The 23,620-nt window shown below is 36.2% G+C and overlaps 1 long non-coding RNA gene across 1 annotated transcript in view; it reads right to left on the bottom strand.

The window, feature by feature from the left end:
* Nucleotides 1-15,220: 15,220 nt before the first annotated feature.
* The window catches only part of LOC119143900, a 60,194-nt gene continuing 51,794 nt past the window's right edge, over nucleotides 15,221-23,620 (bottom strand). The window contains exon 3 of the long non-coding RNA XR_005102870.1: nucleotides 15,221-15,300. This is a non-coding gene — a long non-coding RNA (uncharacterized LOC119143900). The remainder of the gene's footprint in view (nucleotides 15,301-23,620) is intronic.

Below are 23,620 nucleotides of genomic sequence, written 5' to 3'. Positions count from 1 at the left end.
CACGTACACATTTCTCCAGGAGTCAGTCTTTGACATGCAGTCTATCTAGTACTTGGCCCTAGGTACCTCCTCTTCCAGTTGCTGTCACCTGGATCTTCATGCTGTGGGTATTTCATGGTCCTACTTCAGCATCTGGTGCTCAGACCTCCTTTCCTACTTGCTGGATTCTCCATCTTGAGGTTCGCGAATGTTAATACACACTTGGAATACACAGGGCACCCACACAGAAGAGAGCTAGGACTAGGATTTGTAAAGCAAAAGGGACAGTCTGCACTGACCGGATGCAGGGCTCTCCCTCAAGTGAACTGACCAGTAGCTGTGTACACACATTTTATTCATTTTATGCTCTTTTCCCTGTTTTTCCAAACTTGTTCCTCTGTAACACACCTTTTTCCCTCTCTTTCCTTGCCTTTGGTCCTTCTCCTAAACATTCCATAATAAGATTCAGTCAATCCCCAAATGCACTTCCCTCCTGCATCCCATAAGAAATCCTGTTTCTCTTTAGGTGTTAACCCCATTCAGTCTGGCCTGGGTTCTGGGGAGATTTTTTTTGGTTGACTTCTTGGTGGGTTACTTACAAAGAGATAACAGTTTACCTTTGACTTAGAAGCAGCTAAGTCAGCGTGCCCTAATTTTCACTGATGAAGTTTTAGCTAATAAAGTTCTTAGGGTTCAACCACCTGTGGTTGCTTCTCTGATGCTCGCTAGGTCCCTGGTTTTAATTTGTTTAGTGTTTTGTCAGATCCCCTAAGCAAGGCATTTGATATTTTCAGGAGTTCTGAAGCATGTAAGTCTCCAGGATACTTTGAAGATGTTGGCCACTAAACTGAAGTATCAGGTGGTATTTTGAAGCTTACATAAAACTGTCTTCCACAGAATTGTTTCAGTATAGGCAGTGAAAGCAGAAGATAGCACTATAGCATCAGATTTTTTTTTTTTTTTTCTATGCATGTGCTTGAAATGACAGATAGCACAATGCTGCTGTATTACTACCAAAGTACTGTAATGGACCAATCATTATTTCAACAATAAGCCTGTTGCTAATGGAGTTTCTGGCAGGCAGCAATATAAAACACCAACTGTTTTGTTTATTTAAAAGGGCATACTAACCAAGTTTCAAGAAGTGGAAAGTAAGGCTTGTGATGTCTGATAGCATTAATAAAATAACATGTTTTCCACTCTTTCTGCAGTCAAGAAATATCGTAACAACATTTTAAAAGCTTGCATTTATTTCAGGTTCTTCAGAGTGTGAGGACCTGAATACTCTCTAACAGCAAGTCTGGGGCAGAACACAGAAACTTGTACAAAAATTTTTTTTGGTCAATAACATGACAAATCATTTTAATCTTCCTCCATACTCTTTCTCTTTTATTTTAAAATGAGCTTTCAGCCACATGCTAGAATTAATATTGATAGATTCCTAAAGTTTCCTTTGGTCTCAACTGTGCTGACAACTTTCTTCTCTGTCATCCTAAATTAGCCCATGCCATTTCTACTTTTAACTGCCAGTTGTGCTTCCAGGGTTGCAGACATAGTGCAGTGATATACTTGGATTGATAACGGTCAGAACCTGAAAATCAAAAACATCAAGTTCAAAGTCTGAGGACAAAGCATAACCAAAACAAATATGTAAAGCATAAAGGGGGACTAAGAAAAAAAAAAAAAAAGAAAACAAAATACTTAATTTTATTACCCACCTGACAAATATTCCCTATTGGAGAGTTCACTGACAGGAACACCCCCTCCACTTGCAGGACTTACAGGAGCATGCATTTTACAAAAGAGTTTTCCTTAATTATAAGTGTAGAGATTTGCATGTCTGAATCTGAATTCTTTTCCTGAAGTCAGAAGTGGATTGTGACTAAAATATACACTGCTGCCACAGTTTTAATAAGGGGAGAAAAAAGAAGTTAAAACGTGTAAACAATTCAAATCGGAACCAATAAAATATAAACAGCAATTATTAGCAATCTGGTAGTACACATGGCTCTTGTTTTACTGTTGGTTTTCTCCAAGGTGGCCTGTACTGGTTGTTATATCCCAAATATACTCATCTATTAAAGCTTTCTTTTCACTTGTCATGCTTTAGCCCCAGCCAGCAACTAAGCCCCATGCAGCCACTTGCTCACTTCCACCCAGTGGGATAGGGGAGATAATCAGAAAAGTAAAATGCGAGAAAGCCCATGGGTTGAGATAACGACAGTTTAATAGGTAAAGCAAAAGCCGCGTATGCAAGCAAAGCAAAACAAGGAATTCCTTCATTACTGCCCATCTGTTGTGGACGGAGTAATACACTTCACTTGTAAGAGTGAAGCAACAACATACATTATTGCTATAAAAGAGTGACTTAACAAAGTTCTACGGTAAATGCAACAGCAGTTTAACAAGATTAGATGGCAGGGTACACTTGATTATTTACTGCATAGAAAACAGGGTCAAACAAAACTGTCAGGGAGATCCTCCCATTGAGTCATGAGGTTCAGAAAGGAAACTTGCATTCTAAAGTCCTTCTCAGAAAGGAGTCTAGGTACAGCTGGACCCAATCCCAGTCCTAGACTTGGTCAATAGTTTATGTCAAAAGGATTATAAGTGGCCAGGTAATACTTAAATCACTTAGCTAAGATTTCAAAATTTAGCATGCTATTAATCATTTACCCAGGATGTGTTGCCTCAAGGAATCTCCCAACCTTGAGGAGTAACCTTGAGAGGTGCCCCTACTCAAGGGGAGATCCTGGCATGCAGTCCACTGCCACGCAGGAATGCTCAATGGGCTCTGGGCTGTCCACTATTTATAAACTAAAATGATTGCCTTATAGTCATACTTGCATACTTGCAAGACATTTAGGTCACCTCTCCTCTCCTCTCCTCTCCTCTCCTCTCCTCTCCTCTCCTCTCCTCTCCTCTCCTCTCCTCTCCTCTCCTCTCCTCTCCTCTCCTCTCATTTCCTATGTCCCCTTCAGTTACTTTGCCTTAGATCCCAATTAGTCTCATCATTCACCTGCAACCTTAACGTATGATCTCTAAAGACACTTACATATTTTTTTTAAGAATGAATTTAAACAGAAATACGAAGCACCCATAAGCATCACTTCCAGTAGTTATCCAGTAAACAGGGAATAATGTACCAACATAGAAAGAGATTTAAAACCCCATTGATAAATTGAGTGCTAATGGATTGGCAGGAGCAGGATCTGAGAAGAAGTAGCTCCAAAGGAAGATCACACAACATCCCCTAAACACATCTGTGGGATAACCCAGAGCTCAACACAGTGTTGGTCCCAGAAGAATGAATGATGTGGAACACAGCATCTATTTTTAAGGTGTCCCCTACAATACCTTTAAGAATTATAGCTGTCATTTGTACAAAGAAAATTAATACATAATAAGATAAACAATTATTAAAAAGATTGTCAAATATCACACAAAAATGTTTCTATAGATTGAACTAACAGAATTTGAAGGGGTCAAGAAAATTGTGGGTGAAGGTAACATGCTTGTTATATATATGACATATTTGAATCCACAAATATTTATTTATTTATTTATTTATTACCAGAACTATTAAAGCAATAATGAATCGCTGCATTAAGAGGTATGGTTTTCTTTTATAGTAGCAGCTGGTCAAGACAGGAAAAAAAGTACAGAAGTGGTCTGTTACCAAGAGTGGAAGACAGGTACTGCAGGGATCATCACGATAAAATGGAACAACACAGTAAATGTCACAGACTTTTTTAGGATAGCTGTATCTAAAGATGATTGAGAAATAAAGTTCAGTATTAGGTTATGTACAAAAGAATGCACCTCTGACTATTCATATGCAGTGTGATCAGCTTTTACTACTTGAGAAAGAGGTCCATAAGCCATTGCAGACAGAGCACTGACTACAACAGTTGAATGTTCAACAATTAGGAGAGGGAAAGAGGAAAAAAGGCGATATAAGAATGGAATAGAGAACAAAAAGAAAACATGATCATGCCACTTACCATTCACTGTGTTACCTTGTGTTACTGTGTCCCAGGAGGATGTAGTGTGGAACTGATGATCTTACAAAGGTAGACAAGATACAGTGAGGTGTTTGCTGCTCGGAAATGGGGATTTGTGGAAATACGGTAAGCACTTCTATAATCATATGTGTAAAAAGTTTACAGGAAATACTAATTTTCTAATTATAAGATACATGAAGTAGAAGGAAACAAATTGTTAGGCAGATTTTGGGGTGGTTTTTAGAGAAACAAAGGTTATTTAATCTAAGGCATACCTACTTCATGACAATTGTTACTGGACTCTGTGAAGATGCAAAATAGAAAGAGGTTCTCAGGATTATGAAAATTAGCAGAGGGTTGGTTTAGGGCTCCAAAACATTTATTAATCTGTGATTATGCTCAATATTAACATTAAATTTGTCTTTTTGGACTCTAACAAAGGACAGAGTAATTTTCCATAAAAAATCTTCCCCTTCCCTAAAAAAAGTTTGATCACCAATATGCCATATACACACAGATATTTTAGAGGATGCACTATTATGCATTACTATGCACACACTCAAACAGCATATCTAGTACTACTCCCAGATTGGAACTGTATGTTAATTCCTAGATTGGAAGATATTTTATTAAATTTAAAATAATTCTAACTTAATTAGCAAAGACAAACACTAGAAAGTACAACTGCAATTGATGGATTAAAGACATAATCAGAAATTTATCCTTGCTACAAATTAGATGTGAAAGTATTTAGGGGATTGGCAGCAGTAGTACATTTGCCACCTTGCTCCTGGTTCAGAGATTAAAGTCCCGGCAGAAAAGAAGTTCAGCATGCAGTCAAATCTGTGATTAGGCTGTTATTTTCTTCCCATACAGCTGTATGACTGACAGCAGCCATCTAGATCTCTAAAACATCACCCTTGACAAAAAGAAGACGGGATTTCTTCTCCATTACAAGTCCAACCTTATTCAAAATGGTGTCTTAAACTAAAAATTACATTTTTCCTTCTCAGAAACCTGTAATGCAGACCTTGCGGGCAGCTAAAAGAAATGTTCTCTCTGACTCATTAGCATCATTCTAGAAAGATTGAAGACTGTTACATAAAATTTACAGAAATATTCGTGTCACCTAAAATTTCTTGCCATGGCAGAGTCAGTCTATTCAGTCAGAGATTTATCATAGGAAAATTAGAAAGATTGTCAATGTCATAAATGAAAAAAAAATGCAGCATCTTAGATTTATCAAAGGGAGGGCACTACAATTTTTTTTTTTTCTGGTTTAAATGTCTAGTAGTCCTCACACCAGCAAAAGAGTGACATAGTTATATTCTATATGCTGAAAAATACTATCACTGTTATGCTACTTTTTTTCCTAAGTCTTGTCCACTGAAATCCTTTTCAAATCTTCAGAATCTTCCTGAATGTCCTTATGTCTTCACTGAATTTTCTCAGGAGACCCTAACTCCATCCAGTGTTCATGAGCTTATCTAGTTTTTTAAACTCTTTCATAATGATGCTTTGTTTAGTTCCTGATGATGTACTTGATTGTGGAATTACTTTATAATCTTGAAATTATTCTTCAAAACTCTTGACTAGCTTCAGTGCTATCACATGTGAGACCATTTCCCAGTCCCTCAGTCCATGGCCCATACTGCCAACAGGAACTGTGGTAATGGGATTCAGACCAAAATTCAACCAAAACCCGCATACAGTGAAATACTCAGCATGTTTTATTAAGAGATCCTTCCTTCAAAAGAAATACTTGAGACAGAATCTCTTCAGACTATAATGGAAGGTAGGCTTTTCTGTAAAATGAATCAAGTAGGTCCTGAAACATAAGTGATGAACACTTCTTATATTTCAGGTCTATGTCCATGCTTAACAACTGCTTTAGAAATCCATGAAAGAAAAAAAAAAAAAAAAAAAAAAAAAAAAAAAGAAACAAGCTGGGTTGGAGTTCACAACTTCTTAAATTGTAAAATGGTTGTGAAGCATAAAAAGCAAGAACAAAACCCAAAAGAACACCTTTCCTTTTCTTCTCTATACTGTTAGGATAACAATTACTGAGATCAGAAAAAAAACCAAATTAGTAATTATACAAGTACCTTAATGGTGCATGTAGAGGCCAAACAGAGATAAAGATGGGCAAACTTTATTTGTGGCCCAGCAGCTGGATAGAAGTGCCAAGAATTACTAACAGAACTAAACTCTTTGTCTTCTTCCTCTGTCTCTAATTGGCAATGGAAGAATTTTCCATGAGAGGTTGCCTTCCTGACTTGCAGGTTTTGTGAATTTGATACTTCAGTATCTAATTCTCCATTGGCATTCTGTAACCGTTCAACTGAGGAATCCACAATGCAGTAGGCCACAAAGATAGTTATTTAATAAGTATTTGAACACATAAATAATTTTGAGGATTCAGGTCTAATGAGCTTGCTGCAAGTCACCAGGACATTTGTGGGAGAGGTGATAGATGACTTCAGCTGTATAATTCATCATTTAGGCCAAGATGAAAAGATTTTCTGTGTCATTTCATGCACAGAATAATAAGAAAATGATGAACAGTATCATAGAATGGTTTATACTAGAAGAGACTTTCAAATATCATCTAGTCCAACACCCCCACCCCCCACCCTGCCATAGGCAGGGACACCTTCCACTGGACCAGGCTGCTCAAAGCCCCATCCAGCCTGGTCTTGAACACTTCCAGGGATGGGGCATCTACAGCTTCTCTGGGCAACCTGTTCCTGTGTCTCGCCAACTTCACAGTAAAGAATTTCTTCCTTGTATCTAATCTAAGTTTAAATTCTTTTGGTTTTAAACCATTGCCCCTTGTCCTGTCATTATGGACCCTGGTAAAATGTCCCCATCTTTCTTATAAACCCCCTTTAAATACTGAAAGGCTGCAATAAGGTCTCCCCAGAGCCTTCTCTTCAGGCTGAACAACCCTAACTCTCTCAGTCTTTCCTCTAGGAGAGGTGTTCCACCTCTGATCATTTTTGTGGCCCTTCTCTGGGCCTGCTCTAAGACATCCATGTCTGTCTTGTGCTGGGGGCTCCAGAGCTGGGTGCAGTACTCCAGGTGGGGGTCTCATCAGAGGTGAGTAGAGGGGAAGAATCACCTCCCTTCACCTGCTGGCCGCACTTTTTCTATGTTATGGTCCAATGTAAGAATAAAAGATCTTGATGGAAAGAGTATCAATGAGAGTTAGATTGGGTAGCTTTCAGTTCAGAAGGCCTTAATGTTGATGTTACTGGCCTCACCACAAAGTGAAAGAAACTTATGTCATACAAAAGGAACCAGAACTGATTAGAAATCTCTAACAGGATTAAGATGTTAAATGAAATAAAGTAAAAGCACAATAAAAGCAATTGAATCCACTGTAGTCAATTTATATTTGCTATATCATTTTAGAATCTTTATTCAACATGAAAGAAGGAATCATCTGCTTAATAAGTAAGTTGCACTACTAAATGAGAGCCAGCAATCAATTAGAGGTCTAAAAGAATCATAAACAATTTGACAAAGTTTTGGATATTTTAATTGCTTGTGCTTCTCATTTATAATCAGTTTCAAACATAATTTCTCTTTTTCCAAGTGTCTGAACACTGTACATTCTCCTGGGAAATCTGAAGCCAAATTAAATTTTCAATTATAAATAGAAACATCTGTTTCAGAAACACTTAAATTATATGATAACAAAAGACTTAGGATTTATTGTTCATGTATTTTTTGTGTCTAAAAACACAAAGAAGATATTCTTTACAAGCTTTCCCCCATCATATCCAGCAAATAACTTTGCATATTAATTGATTCTTGTATGCTGAAAATAAAATGGCAAGTAAAAGTGATATTTTCAAATACAAACATGACTCCCTGTAAATATTCCAAGCACAATAAGATGCCAGCTACCTAGTTTCATTCCTCCTAGGGAACATTATTTAACATATATACCTAGTATTAAACAGCTGTATCATCAAAAAAGTTTGGTTTGGAAAAGAAGTCATAAGGCTTGGTTTTAAAATAGAATAGGCAAAATAACTTGTGCAGCATCAAGCCAGTTTATGGAGAAAAGGAAATAAAAAATTTGTATGTTAGAAGACAAAATGTGGAGGGGCAGTCAGAATAAACGTTATTCAGTGCTTGGCTACAGTAACAGCAGGAAATCAGCGTCTTTCCAGTTCTCTTGTTTTATTTAACATTTTCCAGTTTTTACCTAAAATTCAGATATGATGCATAACTTTTTTTTGAATGAGAATAGCATGGCCAAGAATGGCTAGGTGTCGAAAAATACGAACTGCCTGGAGCTGACAGTTATCTTATACATTTTTCTTTCATGGGTAGTTCCAAGTTGCAAAGTAGCATCATATGGATGAAGAGGTTCTTTTAGCAAAGCTTTGTTGTGCTATGTGAGATTTAGCAAAAGAAATCCTAGTCTGTTACTGATCCACTAGGATTCAACAGATAACAACAAAAAAAGGAGGTGATGGGAATGAAAGAAAATAATTACAGTTTAAAGATACAAAATTCTCACAGATGCAATTTTCTAAAAGTGGACACCTTGTGGTCAGTACTGTGTCCAACCACAATGATGTGCAAAGTAGACATCACATAGTGCACTGAAGTAAGAAGTTTGAAATTTTGTATCCAGGTACAAATAATCTGTTTGCCTATGACTTACTGGAGTCTGTGTACCACACTCCCCTACATACTGTAACAGAACCTGACCACTCTAGTTTTTTATAGTTCTGTAGATTATGACTACAAATGGATGAAATTTAAGGTCTGAGGTTTATTTGACAAGTAGTGTAGCATTACATTAACTAAATGATGACTTCCTTAATTATTCCTGAATATAATAAAAAGGCCTGGAGGCACATGAAGTCTAAAAATTAAGAATAAAAGATGACACTTTTTACTTTTTTCAAATGTAAAGGAGTAAAGGAGTACATGGCATTCTGAAATTTACTTAAAACTAAACAAAACTTATGAAAAGCATAACATTTGAAGAATTAATTAACCCCTCTGTGCATAAAGTAATATATTTTGTTCAAAGTGAAGGAAAGTGAAGAAGATAGTTTCTTTCATTCTGGCAATGGGAAAAACAAAAAAGCTATTTAAACAACACAAGTTGTAGCATTGCATCTGCAGTGCAATCTGTTCAAGACATTTTTAATATTTTTTTTTTTTTTAAATTTAAGTCTAAAATACACCATTTGTGGTAGGTAACTTGCATTTTAAAAAATTACATATGAAAATGTTTTTTGCAGAGATATAACCAAAAGACTTATGTCAAGATTCTCAAACATTGCGTAGTACAGCGTGGGCCCAAAAATGCTTCTGGCTGTCAATAAATAGCTTCTGCTTCTCAGCATCCCTGTAGCCCTCATTTGGTGTTTGAGGTCATGTGAGAAACATGAAGCCAGATCTCTTCTTGTTCATATGATAATGGTAATGAATATATACATTACATGTTGCTGTGCATCCCATTATGTGATTGTGAACTTCTAATTTAGCAGGAATACCTGCACTTTAGGTATGTGATTTTGATGTGCTTTGCATTTCATTAGAAGAGCAAGCCACTAAGCTCTAATTTACCCTGCCAGTTCACTGACTATGCTGAGACACAAGTTCTGCCATCATACATACTAAAAACATGGAATAGTATTGCCACCAATACCATAATTTAATGCCGAGTGAGAAAGTGTCATTATCAGTGGCATAGAAGAGTGCTTGTATGGATAGTGGCATTAGCAGGCAGCTAGGAAAATACTGGCTGCAAAACTTTTCAGAACGGCTTTTACATATACAGAAAGTGTATTTAACCACATCCTACGTTCAAGCATAAGACAGACGCAAATCCTTTTCCACTTCTTTTTTTTTTTTCCAGGACAAGAGGATACCTTCATTTAGATACAGATGAAACAGTCACAGCTCCTGCTAAAACTTCCTAAGATCATGTTTGAGAATGTATTTATATACAGATATTACCATGGCATGTTGTTAGCATAGCATGCTCTTTTCCTATGAGCTATGAAGGCCTGTGTAGTCATGGAGGGTGGATTACTTGTGGATTCCTGTCTGACAGTGCCTACCATTTGCCATATTGAGTGTGTAGGGTTATACAAGGTCCTGTGAGTCTGAAAACATATGCTCCAGATAGTCCTGTTGCTGTGATTATGGGCTTTAAGTCTGCATAATTAGCATGCTCTTGAATAAAATCTTGTGCTATGTTTATGAGACAGAAAGCTACAGCCATAATTGCCTTGTATTATCCTTTAGCAATATCCATACACCAAGTTCAGAGCCCTAGCCATGCCTGAATAATGGAAGATAATACTAAAATAATTAGCCCCCTGATCCTGCATTAAACAGCATAACTTGAAAGCAGCTCATGATCTACTCCTTTCCTCACATGTATTCCAGTAACTAACAAATCAAAATTAATGTAATTTTGGAAAAAAAATCAGATATCATCTTTCTGTTCATGACACCTTTGTAAAGGCGGTAGGTGAAGATTTGTAGCAGAGAAGAATGGCATCTCTGCAGGGTAATTACCCTCTCCTTTGCTGAAGAAGTGCTCTGTTTTCAAGTCTACATCAGTATTTCCTGCATTACCTACAGCGTTTGGAATGGTTTTACTCTTTCACTGTATTCTTTTTTATTTGTTATTTGTTGCCAGATCATATCAGAATGTTAATAAGGACAACAATGACAAAAACATGTTAAAAAAGAATGATTTTGCTGTCATCATCCCTGTTAAGTTGTAACTAGTACTATGTCTGCATAATAAAAACAAGTAAATAAAACAGTCCAGGGACTTTCCTGCATTGCCAAGACTAGGTGGCATGATCTGGCTTGTGTCCATATGGCTAAGGTTTCTTCCCTCTCAAATCAGGGTGTCAGAACTCAAACTGCTTTTGAAAGAAGCCTGTGGCCTGTCCAGTTTCCTGGGCATTAACTTGTGCCCACACTGAAAAATGCTTGGAACAGTTTCCAGTTGGGTAAATGACTGGAGGTCTTTGTGGCTATTCCTAGCACACAATGCATGCCATATGTTAGGGCTTAATAAATGCTGGAAGAAAGCCTGAGGACTGAGTTGGGTAGAGGGACAGAGACCTCACATCATCTGGTTCTCATTGACTGCAGGAATGACTCCTTGGTTTTCTCAGAGATGGAATTATCCCTTTCCAGAAGGGATCCTGACAGTCATCTAGCATGGAAGCACTGTAAGCAATGAAGTAAGATAACAAAAAAATAAGGTCCAAGCTGACAATGCAGGAAAATCCACAAGTAAAAGTAGTTGATGAAGTCATATGTAGGGTGAAGACCTGCTTCTTTTTTTTCATATTCTTGTGTTTCTGACTCAAAAGCAGTAAGCAAACTTGTGTTTAATGAATTGAAGTGTATAAATGGCCAACAAAATGCATCCAACTTCTTCCATGTTTGGGATTTAGTCAACATTTAAGGGTGATAAAAACACTGTGGCCTTAAACTTACAAAGGTTTCAGATGGACATTTCCATGATTGCAAACTGTTGTTCAGATCTCATAACTAATGCTTCTCTCAGCAATACATGAACACTGCTGTCCAAGATGCTTTATTCAAGCTCCTTTTTTATTCTTCTAAAAGAAATCTAGAAAGAGAAAATTGCTGTCCAGCTTCTGTTCAATCTTTTTGCCTATTTACTGCTAAACAATACTTCATAAAGATATGGAGGTTGGTTAGTCACCTTTGTAAAGCGTGGAGGTATCTACTCATGTACAAAAGTGATCCAGGCATTTCTTTTCCTTTTTTATCTACTTTCACTATTGATTATAAAATGTAATTTCATACCACCTTGAGACATTACCAAGTTGCTTTACTGCCTAATTTCTTCCTCCCCCAATGTTCTAATTTTGCTGTAGTTAACAGATTGACTTCAGTCTAAGTCTCATTTTGAATGTACTGTGATACAGAGACAAGTCTTTCTGTGATATATATGCTCTCTTCCAGGAAGTGAACTGTGATCACAAAGCATCTCTGAAGTCAGGTTGCAACCAGACTCTTTCTGAACACAGGTAGGCACTACAGTAGGTGATGACATCTGAACATTTCACAGTGCTGAGACCAAAGAAAATGTCCTCCTCTCATCTAGGTAAGCATTATCATTAAACCTTTGAACAGGCCTGAAAAGATGTGGGTGGAGGATGTAGATCTCTTTCCTTTCCTACTCTTCAACTAATTGAATATTACCAGAGACTTTCCTCTCTAGTGGAAGTTGCTGAGCAATATGAAAATGAATAATTATGACCCTATTCTGAGGCAGTTATGCTCTAAGCCATGAAACCCTTTATCACAGATGAGCACCCCACCTAGTATCCTTCCAGCCACCTCCTCTAGTCCTACATGGACAGCTCACATGCAGCAGCTCTCTTCCTTTTGCCACCTTTCTGAAGGAAGTACCCAGTCCCAGACCTTTTCTCTACTCCCTAGAGGCAGGGAAAAACCATGTGCAGGTAACGCTGTGGCCGTTCCCAGGAAGAGCAAGAGGAGTGGATGCACAGGATGATGGGAAGATTTGTTTCAAAAATACTTTCTTATTACTTTATTGTTATTATTAGAATTGTAATATCACTTTGGTTATTTATCAGACAATACGATTCTTCTTCTTACTAACATAGCAGGAAGTCTCAATCTCATTTTTATTTCATAATAAGTATCACTCTTGGAAAGACAGAGTATCTTGGAAAGGTGGTCTAAGCATAGTCAGTACTTTTCTAGTTTCTAGTTTTATGGAGGACCTGCAGTAACAATTCTGCAACCTCTCACTTTACTTTTTTGATAAGGCAGGATCACAGGACATGGACAAGACCACAGTTTGGGTGTAGGCCTGTCAGGAATCTCAAGTGAACTAGATATTTCTCCAATTTGTCTCAGTTTCAATTTTGTGTTTTGGTTTTTTTTAAGACTGGGAAACATCAGCTCTTCCCTCATCTATAGACACCTTTTCAAAATGTCCTTTTTTCCCATTTTTTATCTTTTTTTCTAGGAATCACTGCAATTAAATATTTATTGTAGTATTATATCATTAAATAGGGGACTTTAATAAATACCTAAATTACTTAGCTAGTATATACCATAATTCAAAGACATTTGATTACTGAATTGCAAAATAAAAAAAAATGAAAAATCACAGATCCTCAAATACAATTTAAAAAAAAAAAAGAAAGAAAAGAAAAAGAAAAAAACCCAACAGAATCCAACCCAAAACCAGTTCACTAGTGGAATTTTACACACAGATAAGTCACATTCTGCAACATATTTTTTGAGACAAGATGCATAAAAGTACTGAAAACCCTTATCACTAAAACTGGCTAAATTATTTTTAACAAACAATAAATCCACCAAAAATAGACTACTGGGGAGGTTGAAATAGTATGTGATTTATTTAAACTAAAGTAGCTATTTATACCTTCATGAAACTGAAGAAAAAGCATAAATTGCACTGGAATTATATTTAAAAAAGGAGTTTGAATCTGTCCCTCTCTAAACATTTTTTGACCCCTTGATTCTCTAACTAATCATAACAAACCATAGTTATTAAGACCATTTAATTACGATACATCTGCCCATACAGTTAAATGCATTATACATCTAAGATTGCATTATGACTTAAATCTCTAATTTTTCCAACAAAATAGTGAAAAGCGCATGCATGATACACCACGGAAATCTATTGTTTCATCCTCACTTAAAAAAAAACAAAGCAAAACAGAGCAAAAGTTACCTACCCAAGCTAAGGTTCATATATTGCATGAGAATTCTTACTCTTGGTAGGATTGCTTTTTTTTAGCAGGTAGGCTAAATCATTGGAGTATGAAGTCCTGAGACAAAGCATATTCTTACTTCACTTGAAAATGTTTGGAGACAATAAAATACTCCCAATTATGGTAGAGCACCACTTACATTGTAACACCTGGCAGTACCTTTTGACCTGTAATGGAGTACTTGTGTGAGTATATATGGAGTAAAAGATGATGAGCGAGCACATTTCACTGTGGAGCTACCTTCTCTAAGCAGAAATGAAAAGATAAATAGTGTTTGGTTACAAACCCTGCAGAATCAGGAGGATTGAACAGCCACAAATGAAGAATAAATTGGACTCCACAGCTACAGTCTCATGGGGTGAGGAGTCTGCCCATCCAGCTATGTCTCTACTGACATTTTAAACAGTTAAAATCAGATTCATATGAAGGTATTAAAACCAAGAATAACAGCAAAACCCTAAAAACATAACAGGGCAACACAGAGTAAGAAGGAAAATATAAAGTGAACACATTCTTACAAATAACTTAAAATCTATTAAGCAATGAATATTTTTTAAAAAAGAATTCGTTTCAATCATAACACTGTATGTTGAAACTGAAGTTGGAGGCAAAACATGCACCAATATTTTCTTAAAAATTGAAGCTTGGCAGCTGTTATACTTTAAGAAAGCAGTGATAGAAATTAGATAGGTTATTTACTGCTGCTACTTACAGCTGAAAGATAAGAGTACCCTAAACAGGATTGTGAATACTATGTAACTATGATCATGAAGAGCCATCTAGTAACTGGAAATTCTTAAAGTACAGCAGAATTGTACACATGCTTTTCACCAAAGAAGGCTGAAGGTCCCTTTTTCACAGAAGGTACTTGGCACAGTGAATGATAGAATGGGTTAGGAATTAAGTCAAAAGGATATTTTTATTTATGTGTACTACCCAAGAGTCTAGTACAAGTTTTAATACTGATAATCTACAATTAAGCTCCAGAAAGCATCTTCTTAACTTCACTAACTTGCATTTTATAACTTAAATCAACTTCTCTTTCTTTCTTTCTCTTTCTTTCTTCCTTTTTTTCTTTCTTTCTTTCTTTCTTTCTTTCTTTCTTTCTTTCTTTCTTTCTTTCTTTCTTTCTTTCTTTCTTTCTTTCTTTCTTTCTTTCTTTCTTTTTTCTTTCCTTCTTTCTTTCTTTCTTTCTTTCTTTCTTTCTTTCTTTCTTTCTTTCTTTCTTTCTTTCTTTCTTTCTTTCTTTCTTTCTTTCTTTCTTTCTTTCTTTCTTTCTTTCTTTCTTTCTTTCTTTCTTTCTTTCTTTCTTTCTTTCTTTCTTTCTTTCTTTCTTTCTTTCTTTCTTTCTTTTTTCCCCCTTCATTTTATGTGAAAATCTTCACATATAAAGAAAATCTTTACTGCTTCATATCCAAGAGGACTAATTGGCCATATCCTTCTGCAATTGGGCAATGTCACATATGTAACATGAATTAGCAAAGTTGCAACTAAAGTCCAATGATCATCTGTAAATGATACAAACAACAAAAATACAAGATGAGATGTTCAGACTTCTTACATTTCATTATGTCGTTTCGGCAATGTAAAAAACCAAACAGTATCTCTGTAAAGGGTGGGAGTTTTAAACGCACTGGAGGGAATTGCGATACAGCCTCAAAGGGTGCAAAGATGGATTATTGCTGAGATGCTTTGGCTGCACAAAACTTCTTTTCATTTTCTGGAGATCCATCTCTTTGCACAAATAACATCAATGAGAAGCTGAGACCCACTCCCAAATTATAGCTTGTGCATTGTAAAAAACTCACCTGAGTCATTATCAGGAAGAGATTTAGAAGAAGCCACTACCCTTAGGCTGGATATGACCATCAACACTGGTCACACCAAATGGTCCTTTCCCAGTCAGAGAAAGCACCCTCTCCCCTCTGGTCCTCCTGACTGGAAAAGTGTGTTAGACATACATAGTATGGTCAGAGCAGTAGGGTGATTCTGTTGCCATAATTTCTATTGCAAGGATCAAGACCAGGACTGCTCAGTAGGCACATCATCATTTGATTTGCATTATTCCTTATCCCTTTTCCCTCTTCCTCCGCCCTCCCTTTTATCACTCTTCTGCTTCACTTTCTCTCCCCCAATCTCCTCCCAAATAACACACCAACAATTACTTTTCCCTCTTTGGTCTCAGTTTTGCTGCACCCATACCCAGATTTGCTAAGTCTCACACCACTACCTTGGCAGTCTTAGCCTTACATGGTTTTACTGAAAAGGTTAAACTGGTCTCTCCTGGTTCTGAAAGGCTCTGCACTCCAAAATGGAGCCCCTCACCATCCCCTCCAGTTACAGATTTTGTCCATATCTTGCACAACCCTTTCCTTTACCAGCGGTGCAATACAGACATTCTTCATGGCACTGTCTGTAGCTCTGCAATTCTGACATTATCAGACATTGGGCCTGCAGCCCATCTCCTCTCCTCTCCTCTCCTCTCCTCTCCTCTCCTCTCCTCTCCTCTCCTCTCCTCTCCTCTCCTCTCCTCTCCTCTCCTCTCCTCTCCTCTCCTCTCCTCTCCTCTCCTCTCCTCCTCTATTTCCTATGTCTCCTTCAGTTACAGTTTAACTCAAGAAAGAAGCTAGTAATGGCCTAGTAATAACCTCTTGTCCTGGTTTCAACTGGGATAAGGTTAATTTTCTTCCTAGTAGCTGATACAGTGCTGTGCTTTGGATTTAGTATGAGAATAAGGTCGATAACACACTGATGTTTTAGCTGTTGCAGAGTAGCGCTCACCCTAAATCAAGGACTTTTCAGTTTCCCATGCTCTGCCAGTGATCAGCTGCACAAGGAGCTGGGAGGGGACACAGCCAGGGCAGCTGACGCAGGCTAGCCAAAGGGATATTCCATAGCATAGAACGTCATATTTAGTATATATATTGGGGAAAAGTGTTCAGAGCCACTGATTGCTGCTCAGGGACTGTTTGGGCATCAGTCAGCTGGTGGTGAGCAATTGTGTTGTGATGTTGTTAAGAGATCGGAGAGTACAAGAAGTCTTGGAAGACCACAACTGTCTGGATGGCTGCACTGGCTTAGGAATTGCTTAGATATTTGATTGACAGGTGGTAAGAAGAGCATACAAGAGGAGAATCACACTGTGTTTGCACTACGTTCCTCTGGCTAGGCAACGGTTATTGACTGCTTTTGGAGAGAAAGCACTAAGCCAGGGGACCTTTGGGTCCCCTCTTGAGTTAACATTTTCAACATGAAGCCTGCAGCCATTTGATACACAAACAGTTATCAAGCAAAAACTGATTAAAAGCCAAACACAATAATCATGCAGTCATCCCCTATGGATGGCTATGCCCAGAGGCACTTTTTTCCTTCTTCAGCCATCTAATTCTGGGTGAAATTAACCATAAAGGTGATATCAACCTCTCCTTCTTAACTGGGCAGGTAGTCCTTTACATTCCTCTAAGATTTGTCTCACCTCCCTTGCAAAAATTCCATTTAAAAATAAATAAATTAAAATTGTTATTGACTTAAATATTTAGTACGAATGAAATAATAATTACCTGGGAAAGAAAATCATATTATCTATTAAACTGATACCTTCATATTGTGGATAACTTTAATATCAAACCTCTGCTTAACTAAATAAATTTATTCTTTTGAAATATCTATATCTTTTCTCAGCTTATTAATAATGTTGATTCCTGCCCTCGAAATGCACCACACATTGCCAATTAGCTTAGAAAATTTGTTGCTGTTCAGGCATGTGTAAACACAATAGCTGATTTCCCCACATGCCTGGTATCACTTTGTTTACATCTCTTTCATATTCACAGGCACATATATATACTCATGAACTATAAATAGTAGATATCAAGAAAAATGCTAGTTACAGTATTTTTAATATGATCTTAAATAATAGTGTTTATAATAATGAATGACAATTTCAATTCAATCCATCAAAAATACGTCATTGTAATAAACTGATTATTCTTTATTATGAAGAAATTGATATAGCACAATATAGAAAAATATATGGTATCACTACTATTAAATCTTCTTTAAATAACTTCTTTATACAGTGATCTGCACACAAAAAAAGCAGGGTTATATTTGGAAGTGATGTGGAATGTACAATGAATCACGCCCCCCTACAGCCATTTGAACCACATTACACAGAGACAGACACCTTTATGCTGAGAACCCCATCTGACCTACTTAAAACTCATTTAACAGGATGCAAAGGACTAAAAACGTGTCTAAAGTATCCTGACTTGAAAACTGACAACTAACATAGAACAGTTGATAGTCCTGCACCCTCTCCTTTTAGCTCACATTCTTTCTTTGGGTGGCCTTTAGAGCTGAATCAATGGGTGTATATTTTTACATCAAATATTACAAATGTAGATTTAAAATATAAGAACCATTAAGGCAAAAGGTTAGGGGTAATGAGTATTGCTAAGTGAGTATGAATATGACATTGTAGTGGAATTCCATTATTTTTTTTTGTGACTGGGGACAATAACAGCAAGATTATACTTCTAAATGCTGGGAACTCACACACAAGAGGAGCAGGCCTTCAGCTGAAACATTAAGTAATAGAATATGGGAGCTTTTAAAGTGAAATATTGATTTTCAAAACCTATAATTAGGTACTTTGATTTATTTTCTAGGGATAAACATTAAGGATATTTCTTTCCAGATTATGACATCAGTATATGGGTATGCTTTGAAAGTATAAATTAAAAGTTCTTCAACAAAGTGGTTTTCCCCTCATTACTTTGAAGCATCTATAAAAATAAGTACACATTTCACTAAAAAACCCAAATCTAAATAGAATACCTTTTTTTTACCTTTCTTTACACTTTTTTAAATCTTATGACTTTTAGCAATGCGAAACATTGAAACTTTCACTTATGCCACTAATTTTTCATTTTGACAGTTTTTCATCATAAATCTGGCATGCATGGATTACAATTTTTCCTCTTAAAATGGGAGTGATAGCTTTTGAAGAAAGTTTAAATCAATCTGAATAGTTACAAAAGTAATTTAGATTTAGGCATCCAAACCAGAAAGAGAGACATACAAAAGTATCTTGCAAAGCATTAGAGACTGATGTCCTGGCTGGCACAAGAAGTTACATTTGTGAGACTTACAAAGATTATACATTTTCTTTTGTAAAAAAGTGATGTAAGACAAATGACTGTCTGTAACATACATTCTGGAAAAGATGGATCCAGTTTGCCTGGCTCTTTTAAGGCTGATATTGCAGCTGTGATGAGCTGACAGCAGCAGCACAAGCAAAGTTTTAATTAACAGGAAGGGTGTGGGAGGGGGCATAAGGATTACAGAAGAATCCATTTGCTGGAAATTACAAATTCAAGCTATTACTGAAACAAGCCATTCTTACAGACATGCAGAATCTTTAAAACATGTAATTTTATCAGTATTTACTAGTCTTGTTTGCTTATTTGCGTTTAGCATGCTTTTTGTGATTCCCTTTTGGCAGAATGAGTGAATGTCAGCTTTCATTTTGAATTTCTGGCCCCTGTAATCAGTATAATACATATGAATAACCTACATTTCTCTGTCTTTCCTTCCTTGTTACTGAGACTGTTCTATTTTGTTTATATAAATGAATATTCATTAGGTCAGAGAAAGAGATTAACTTTATAGTTCACTGGTAATGGCATTCACTTTGAATATAAAAGATGCAGGTTCAAGACAGAGCAGGAAGACAAACTTCGGTCTCCAGTCTTCCTGGTGAGTCACATTTACACCTTTGGGTTAGTGATGGGTTAGGTTAGCCCTTGTTGCCCACCTATTTATATCCAAAATTTCATTTTGAGCTGGAAAACTTTTCAGAGAAAAATTGTGTTGGAATTTGAACACATATTGTGTAGACATCTAGGTTTTGATGTGATGCCCTATGTTACCAAAAATACACACTAAAAAATTCCTCGCCAACATTTTAATTCTTATCTCATCCTTTATTACTAGATCCTGTTACATCAAAAGGGTATGTTAACATCCTACAGAGTGTAGACCATATCTTATAGATTATTCCTGTAACAGCTTTTTAATTGGTACTCAACAAAAAGGAAAATACCATATGGAAAAAAAAATTGGGATTAAATGTTAATTAATTTTCTACAAAGAAATAGGACCACCTGAAGAAACATTTGCATGGTAGCCCAACTCATTCATTTATTTAGTCTGTAATGGTATATCTATGCTTTATCCCTTAACAGTATATCTATGCCATTTCTAGCACTCGTGACCCAGTTTTCTCCTAGCATTTGTTTGAAACCACCCATGAAATATCCCATTGTCATGCATACCAGTATATACTTTAGGAAGTACAAAACTTTGCTGAGATTATCTTTTATGAAAATATTGTTTTACACTTTCACATGAAAAATAATATCTATTTGCAGGGAAATTTTCTGGATGTCATTGTGAGGATTCTCAAAATTAGGGAGTTTGTTGTCACCCTTCTCACATTCCCCAGCAATACTCACTCCCCTAGCTTCTGAGAGAAACACAGCAAGACACACACTCATTTCTCGTATGTGCAATTTTCTTTTCTCCGACTTTTGGTAAATGCATACAGTTTATTGTATAGAGTTTTATTTAAGCTAAGACAGTGAGCTACCTTTATGTCCCTCCTGTAAAGTTGTTTTAAATTAAATTTCTCTTGAGTTCTGTATGCATTTTAATCTTGGGAGTGGTTGGTGTTGTTTGTTTATTTAATTAGAAAGAACAGAAAAACTACTGAAACATTATTCTATCAAGTTCTGCTGAAAATTAAAGAGAGTCAGGATCCTTTTACAGAATCTGATTTATTGATATTCTAGACTCATGAGTAAGCCCTGCAACATTTAAAATACTTGCTATTCTTCTCTTTCTTTTGAAATGGCATTTTCAGTTTTACTGTGTAAGAGGATTTTAGTTTGTTGTGCATCAATGTTAAAGCTCAGAACACGAGCATGAAAATATAATTCCAGAAGATTTTATAGTTCAATTACCTTAGATGCCTGTTTTTTCCTACTCCTCTCAGAACTGATTTGTTCAAATATTTATGAGGTGATAGAATTATTATCTTAAGTGTAGAGGGAAACCCTACTCCTGGTTAGATAAGTATAGTTCCTATTACAGTTTATAAAAACTTTAATAGGATAAGAGAAAGGAAACATTATCATTCAAAAGTATGTGTTGTTTCAATCTCAAATACACAATCAAGATAATTCTTGACAGGTTAAATTTCTAAAAGCGCTCAGATCTCAGAGCTTCATCAGTCCTTCAAGAAAATTCTTAACCAGATCCAGTGCACATGTACATTATATGAAGATAGACATTTAGACAAAATATGAATGCCCGTATCTTATATAAAATTCTGTCCCATACCATTTTATCCAATGTGACAGAATTAGTACTTGCTCAATGTAGATGGTTATGTACTTTTTATTATTGGTTTCTTACATATTTGGCAATCACTGAAAATCAATAATTCTTGAATGGTCTGTAGAGGCACGTTTCAAAACTGTAGTATGTTTTATAAGGCATATAGTTTTCACAAAAAATATATCCAGTAAAAAATTTTCCTATCCTCAGTCTCTTTCAGGAGTTCTTCAGTTTTATTCTTTCCTTATGTAGTTATTTAACTAATATTAAGGTTTTTCCTTATGATCTGTTTGTATAAACAAATATACACCAGAAAAAATTGTGTACTCCAACGGGCAGTTATGCCATCATCCACCTCAAGCATCTTGCGATATCAGGGATTTTAAGTCCCATTCTTGAGAATGAATCACTAAGCATTGCTCACCAAATGTGAGTGAAACCTTCACAACAGCTTGAACACTTGTCCCAGCAACAGTAAATTTATCCTTAATGAGGAAAATACGCTTGATAAATTATTTATATGAATTGCTTTATTCCTTAAAGTCCATTTCTTTTTTGATATATTCATTAAAAGATTGACTCAGATTTTTACAATTCTCTTTTCTTGTTCATAGCTTTATTTTTCCATTTTTCTAATCAAAATAAGGTTTGCCTTTATTAATCAGTGACCTCAATTAACGGCCACAGGCAACATGCTGTCCATAAGAAACAATTACTTACAGGCAAAAGTTAAAATTTCTTAACTCAACCTTTAACATCAGTTAAAACTGAAGCCATCACAAAGAACCAAGTCTGAGTGACATTGCCTGCAGTGTGTTACCTTCTCAGTACTGTGCCCATTGGTCAACAGCAGCTGGGTGTTGAAACACAAAGTTGAATTTCTTCAGGTTTTCATATTAGAATACACGAAATGGTACTAATTGTCATACTATGTATGTCAAGTTGTGCTTATATGGACACTAAAATTCAGGGTAGAAAATGATGAAAAAAAAATCCATTGAATGTGTATTCAACAAATATCTTTTCACAGCTAGTTGTAATAACTTACTAGGCCCAAAACTTGAAAGAATGGCAAATGACTGATGAATACACTGGTAGAATAAAACAAATCTCTGCTGGAGTAAAGCAGGAGCAATTGCAAATAGGTTACCTTCCAGTCCTGTTCCATACATATTTGGTATGAATCGATACCTGTGTATCAACAATCTGAATTGAACCTTTGACCTGGATTTAATTTAATTGGAGTTTGGACACTGACTGGGATAAAGCCACCATCTCTGCAGATAATCTAAATCTGGGATGTGAATTAGAAGCATTCAACAGGTATTAAAAAGATTAAGAACAATAATACATACAATAAAACCAGAATGGAACCCACTCCCAGGCTGGCTTTAAATCTACTTACAGTCTTTATAGCAATTTAGTTGACCTTCTTTCCACAGCAACTAGTCAACTTAGAGAAGGAAGTCTCCAACTTGAGTAGATATGATCTGTCTTGATAGGTTTCCAGGGATGCCTGCTTCTCTCTTATTCAGTTTAGGAAGGTATGGCTGATGAACTGAACTGCTCTTTCTGTTTTGACAATCATATTTCAGGGTGACAGAACACATTAAGCTTCTAAATTAGGCCCACTCTGTTTGTACATGTATATATATATATATACATACACCAGTGTCCTCATGTATATAAGCATATATACAAATATTTATAAATATATATGTAAAAGGTATAAAATATACCTTTGTTAACATGTCATAATTAGCCTTTCAGCATATTAGATTTAACAGTACTCCTACCACTTGAAATTAAACAATTAACAGTGTTATATACATATGTCAATCCAAACTTAATTCTGTTCTTTCATCTCCTGATGATGCAGAATACCCTGGAAATATGGCAAATGGCCAATTATGGACAGACTATGGTGGCTTCTGGTTGCTAATGCAAACCTTGTGAGAACTTTTGAACAGGAGCAATCTATGTTAGCCCCAAACTCAAACACTTAGCCTACTTTATAGCAATAGTACCACATGTGTTATAATTTTCATCCCTTTCCCTTACACTGAGGATAATATTTAAAACTATAAATTCTTCTGTTCATCACTAGGCTACCCAACCACCTCCCAATTTCTGTTAGAATGCAGCAGAAATTTATGGCCCCAGTACACTTCTTGTCTTGCTTTCCAGCATTACTTTGGGTTCCCCACAATGTGTCTTTCCCCCTGCTGCCTTCAATCACACCATTTCCTTGATCGAAAACTAAACCCAGAACAAAACAGAACTTGGGAGGGAAAACTACCTTATTTGACTGATATAGATAGATAGATAGATAGATAGATAGATACTCTCAGATACTGTAAATTTTGGGTTCAAATTCATTCTATTTGGAGAGGCTTGGAAGCATGTTTTCATTAGTTGGTTGGGGTT

Source organism: Falco rusticolus, chromosome 2, assembly GCF_015220075.1.
Source record: "Falco rusticolus isolate bFalRus1 chromosome 2, bFalRus1.pri, whole genome shotgun sequence".
In the NCBI taxonomy this organism is placed as follows: domain Eukaryota; kingdom Metazoa; phylum Chordata; class Aves; order Falconiformes; family Falconidae; genus Falco; species Falco rusticolus.
The sequence above is the reverse complement of the archived record's forward strand: the minus strand, read 5'-3'. Positions and strand labels throughout refer to the sequence as shown.